The sequence below is a fragment of the Formica exsecta genome, unplaced genomic scaffold (assembly GCF_003651465.1).
Source record: "Formica exsecta isolate Colony F162 unplaced genomic scaffold, ASM365146v1 scaffold365, whole genome shotgun sequence".
Lineage (NCBI taxonomy): Eukaryota > Metazoa > Arthropoda > Insecta > Hymenoptera > Formicidae > Formica > Formica exsecta.
In genome coordinates, this window is record NW_021850897.1 from 1,373,829 (window position 1) to 1,379,884 (window position 6,056).

Below are 6,056 nucleotides of genomic sequence, written 5' to 3' on the forward strand. Positions count from 1 at the left end.
TAGACCGAGCGTTTGCCTTTATTTAAGGAGTGGGGGTAAAGATGCACGTAGAAAAGGACATACTCTGTTTCGTGCCCCTTGCGTTCTCTCGCGCTCGCACGTAGCATAGCGTCCTCTTTCGCTATGCTACAAGCGAGAGAGAACGCAAGGGGCACGAAACAGAGTATGTCCTTTTCTACGTGCATCTTTACCCCCACTCCTTAAATAAAGGCAAACGCTCGGTCTATATATACTATGTCTATGGTATTTCCACTTCCACTCCTACGTTTATCTTGCAAGGGGGACGAAACGAATCATAGTCGGGCGGTATACTACACTAGCCAATCATAGCCATTCCTTCAAAAAATGGAATGGCTGTGATTGTAATATAGTATTAACTAGATATTAAAGTATATCGGTGTAAATGAGGCCATGACTATGACTAAAGGCCATGGTACATGGAAAAACTTAAGCAGTAAAACTTAAGATGTAAAGAAAGCCAATTACAGTCGAGAATGTAAGCAGCCATATTGAAACGTAAGTAATGTTGAAAATTTCGTATGGATGAAATTTTTACGTCTTATTATTTACGGTTTCTTATGTACCATGGCTTTAAAACTTTTTCACGTTTAATGGCTTTAAAATATATAAAATATATGTATATTTATTTTGTTATAACAAACTGAACTGTCTCTCTCTTTCTCTCTCTCTCTCTCTTTTTTTCTCTTCGTAAAAGCTTATTATGCTTTATGTCTCCAAGCGAATGGCCGCGTTTAGCAGAACAATGAGGGGGCGAACCCAACGAAATAGCGTAACGCGGAAGGAGAACGGAACCAACCGCGAACGTAACAAAAACTGCGGAACCTTCGCGATTGGTTCCCTTCTCGTTCCGCGTTACGCTAATCCGCTGCATAGGTTTGCATCCTTACTGAGTTATTGTCTTATCAACACTCGACGTTGATTTGTCGGTTCTAAAAGTAAAAGCCAATCACGTTGCATTGCTACTAATCGGTTTGTTCGGCTGCACGCACTCATCGTTTATCTTTTGTTTTATTGCATCACTTTTTTGACCTTCGTGGTTGGTATCCCTCTCTTTCGGGAAGACCACTGTGGCGTAAGGACGTGCGCTTCCTCGGGATTGAATTGTAGATACAAAAAAGTGAGTATATTATACAATCATTATGGTATATTAGAATTCGCGATCGTAAACAGCTTGCGACTATTCTATTTCGTTTGTGGTGAGGTAGTCCGCGATGCAAAGTGATTCGAGGACGGGGGTTACGCGACGCGTCCGATAGTCTTCCGCCATGATATAATTGCGAGGCACCGCGAATATCGGGAGTGTCGCGAAAATATAATATTGCGTTCGTTTGGGGCTCTATATATGAAGTGAATAATTATATCGCGTTATTAGCACGTTATTAGTCGCTCTTTAATTTTTTCGGTTTGTGATAGATTTCGGGCTTACGATCGGTATATTTCGTTCGTGAGTTAGTCGCGTTGGGAAGAGGGGTGGGGGGGGTGGGGGGGCAGGGAAGAAGGCGTCGGTATGAAGTTGCCTTCGACCGCCATTTATTTCGCGAGGGGTCCGCCGTTACAAAACTAGTCGCGAAGCATACGTGAGTATCGGGAAAATGGTGGAACATCGCTTTCGTCGCGTTTTATTTATTCGTCCGGTTGTATATCCGCATATATCGAAAATGCCGAGAGATATGAAATGACGAGTAATTATAACTACTTCATATTACAGATGGATCCAAAATCATGTAATCCACGTATTCTTCAGAAACCAAAACGTAGTGGTGGCTTCCTAAAAGTTTTTCTTGGTGGTTTGCCAAATAATGTGACAAAGACAGACCTAGGATCCTATTTTACTCGCTTTGGCAAAGTTATGGAAGTGGTCATAATGTACGATTAGGAAAAAAAGAAATCCAGGGGTGAGTGTAAATTAATTTTTATATTAGGATCTTTTTATATTAAGATGAAAAATAACAATTTTTAATATTTCATTTCTCGTATTGTTCTGGCGAGCATGTTTTTGATTATACTTTCTCACATTTGGACAACAGGATTCGGCTTTCTCAGCTTCGAGGATGAAGAAGCAGTGGACAGATGCATCGCAGAGCATTTTGTCAATCTAAATGGAAAACAGGTATAACACATCAATACACCATCGCCATGTAACCCTCTTTACGAATTATTGTATATTTGTTAGTTTATGATATAAATATACCGTTTAATTAATGTGTGTGCGACTGTATTTTATATTTAGAATTAAATATTCAGAAGGAGAACGGAACCAACCGCGAACGTAACAAAAATTGCGGAACTTTCGCGATTGGTTCCCTTCTCGTTCCGCGTTACGCTAATCCGCCGCATAGGTTTGCATCCTTACTAATTATTGTCTTATCAACACTCGACGTTGATTTGTTGGTTCTAAAAGTAAAAGCCAATCACGTTGCATTGCTACTAATCGGTTTGTTCGGCTGCACGCACTCATCGTTTATCTTTTGTTTTATTGCATCACTTTTTTGACCTTCGTGGTTGGTATCCCTCTCTTTCGGGAAGACCACTGTGGTGTAAGGACGTGCGCTTTCTCGGTATTGAATTGCAGATACAAAAAGTAAGTATATGTACAATATACTTTCAAATTATTAGTTTTCGCGATCTCAGACAGCTCGCGACTATTATATTTCGTTTGTAATCGTGAGGTAGTCCGCGATGGAAAGGGATTCGAGGGCGAAGGTTACGCGGCGCGTCCGATAGTCTTCCGCCATGATTCGATATAATTGCGTGGTACCGCGAATATCGGGAGTGTCGCGAAAATATAATATTGTGTTCGTTCGCGACACCATGTACGAAGTGAATTTCTCGATTTGTGATAGATTTCGGGCTTGCGATCGGCATATTTCATTCGTAAAGTAGTTTGCGATGGGAAGAGGAGGGCGGGGAGGGAGGGGCAGGGAAGAAGGCGTCGGTATGAAGTTGGCTTCGACCGCCATTTATTTCGCGAGGGGTCCGCCGTTGCAAAACTATTTGCGAAGCATACGCGAGTATTGGGAAAATGGTGGAACATCGCGTTCGTCGCGTTTTATTTATTCGTCCGGTTGTATATCCGCATATATCGAAAATGCCGAGAGATATGAAATGACGAGTAATTATAACTACTTCATATTACAGATTGATCCAAAACCATGTAATCCACGTATTCTTCAGAAACCAAAACGTAGTGGTGGCTTCCTAAAAGTTTTTCTTGGTGGTTTGCCAAATAATGTGACAAAGACAGACCTAGGATCCTATTTTACTCGCTTTGGCAAAGTTATGGAAGTGGTCATAATGTACGATTAGGAAAAAAAGAAATCCAGGGGTGAGTGTAAATTAATTTTTATATTAGGATCTTTTTATATTAAGATGAAAAATAACAATTTTTAATATTTCATTTCTCGCATTGTTCTGGTGAGCATGTTTTTGATTATACTTTCTCATATTTGGACAACAGGATTCATCTTTCTCAGCTTCGAGGATGAAGAAGCAGTGGACAGATGCATTGCGGAGCATTTTGTCAACCTAAATAGAAAACAGGTATAACACATCAATACATAATAATGCTTATATAATAAATATTATTATTTAAAAAAATGTTGGTTTATGATATAGATATACGGTATACAGTATAAGTATAACGGTATACTTATATCAAACTAAAATTTTTTTAAATAATAATACTTATATAATACGTATATTAAAAGCATTGTGAACACACACTGCTTTTAATATATTTATTATATAAGTATTATTATTTAAAAAAATATAAATTCTGCATACATTAGTGCTCATATAAAAATTATTTTTTTATCAAAAATAATAAAAAGAATTTTAAATTCGCATTAAAAATGAATTTTCGAGATAAAGTTTAGAAATATATGTATATATATACGCATTATATATTACTATTTACAATTATCTTTACGAATTATTGTATATATTCTAGGCTAATTAATTACTTTATATTAATTAATATAAGGTTGAAATTAAACGTGCAGAACCGCAGGACTCGTCTAGCAAGATGAACGATGGTCATCAGAGTCAGTGGGGCCCACCGATGAGAATGGCCGGGAATATGGGACCTATGGATGGCCCGAACAGGCAAATGGGTGGACCTATGATGAGAGGACCGATGGGTCCGCCTGGTAACATGATGCAACAATATCAGGGTTGGGGCATTAGCCCCCAAACCGGATACGCCGGATATAGTACCCAGTACAATGCTCAAGGTTGGGGTGCACCACCGGGACCGCCTCAACAGCAACAAATCCCGCCGCCGCCGTCAATAGCTCCTTTGATTTTTCAATATTATAACGTTTAAATAATAAAGTACAAAAAAGTATATATATCGTGAATTATACATTAGAAATAATTAATTGCAGTATTCTCTTAAGCACAATTGCGTTTTAACTTATTTTTTATATCTTTTTATTAAATCGTTAGAAATTAGCTCTTTTTAAATCTGATTAGATGAATATGATGATTTAATGAACGAATGTTTCAGGTGATATGTATTCACGGCAGAATACCGGCTCAAGTGCACCGTGGTTTAGCAGCAGTTCGGCTAAGACTCCAGATTACACTGGGTACTCCGCGTATAGTAATTACGCCGACACCACTTATCCTCAGCATTCATGTCAAGGAGGAGAAAGCAATCAAGGTGAGTATGCCGCCATTCTAAACCCGGGCAGCAATGATAGAATTCGTGAGATGCTACCCAGAACTGTCAACAGAATTGTCAGAACTTTAAAAAAATTTTTATTTTATTCAATATATGAAAAATTGCAAAAAAGAATTTTTTGGGAAATCCCGGCGATTTTATGAGTTCTGAATAGCACCTCTCGAATTCTATGACTATGCTAAGACCGATATATAAAGTTTTCGCGATTTTTGATTAAATGAAAAACCAAAAAATTTTTTATTATTGTCTTTTCCATAAGTTCTATACTTATCACGATAATTTCCCCTTGGATGACAATCGGGTTTTTGTCTTCGATAATATATTCTGATCTGTATTCTATTAGAAATTCCTCATAGTGATTCATTTTATGATAGTCATCACTTTCTGTAATGCATTGAATTTGTATTTGTGCTCCTGTGAATATTCATTGATTTTGCATTGTTTACGCCATGTTTTCGAAACTTTCTCGGAGTAATTTTGTTAATTAAATTTGATGCCATCTTGCTGCTTTTCAATTTCTAAACCTTAACAAGACTTATTTTTGTTAAACATTTCCAAAACTTGTTTTAGTCTCAACGCAATGTTCTCCCCCATCATAAATATAAATAGAAATATTTTCGCTACAAATAATTATTAAAATATTTTTTAATATTTTTAATAATTATTAAAATATTAAAATATTTATTAAATAATTTTTTAAATGTATAATATTCACAATCCATACCTCTTGTCAGAGGATGGTGACCCCTCTGACATATATCTACGGTGTGCGCCTTTTTATGATTATCCGCAGACATATGGGACCTATAATTTAACGTTAGTTCCAAACGGCCTAGATTAGAGAGGTTTTTTTGGCAAGATACTCTCGGTGGTTTGCCATTGCCTTCCGAGAGGCTTGCCCTCCTCTCTAAATTGAAGTTATATTTTTTTAGAAGTCTCGAATATCTTTTAACATAGCGTGTGACGAATCGAGAATGTCGAATCCAGAGAGGGACGATTGTTTCGATCTACCCATTGGATTACGCGGTCGCAAATCTCGATCGTTTTTAACCAATGTCCATCGATTGCGTGTTCCAGTGTTTATCGCGAGATCATTCTCCAAACACATGTTTTGCGTAATTCACTCGTCTGTGATAGATGTTCCATTCAACATCTAAAGCATCGAAAGAAGCGTCGAGGCATTGTTCCGACGAATTAAGATAGAAGTGATCTCACTTTACAGTTTTCATATAGAGATTGCGTTCGAATCCGCTTTATTGACAATCGCATTTCTGATATTTCATGCGTGATGAGACGAGAATGCTGAATTTAGCAATGAACGATCGTCTTGGTCTAACCACTGAATTATGCG

At 37.6% G+C, this 6,056-nt stretch overlaps 1 pseudogene; it reads left to right on the forward strand.

Annotated features, from left to right (window-relative positions):
• The first annotated feature begins 3,043 nt into the window (after nt 1–3,043).
• LOC115239132 overlaps nt 3,044–6,056 on the forward strand; it is a 9,961-nt pseudogene continuing 6,948 nt past the window's right edge.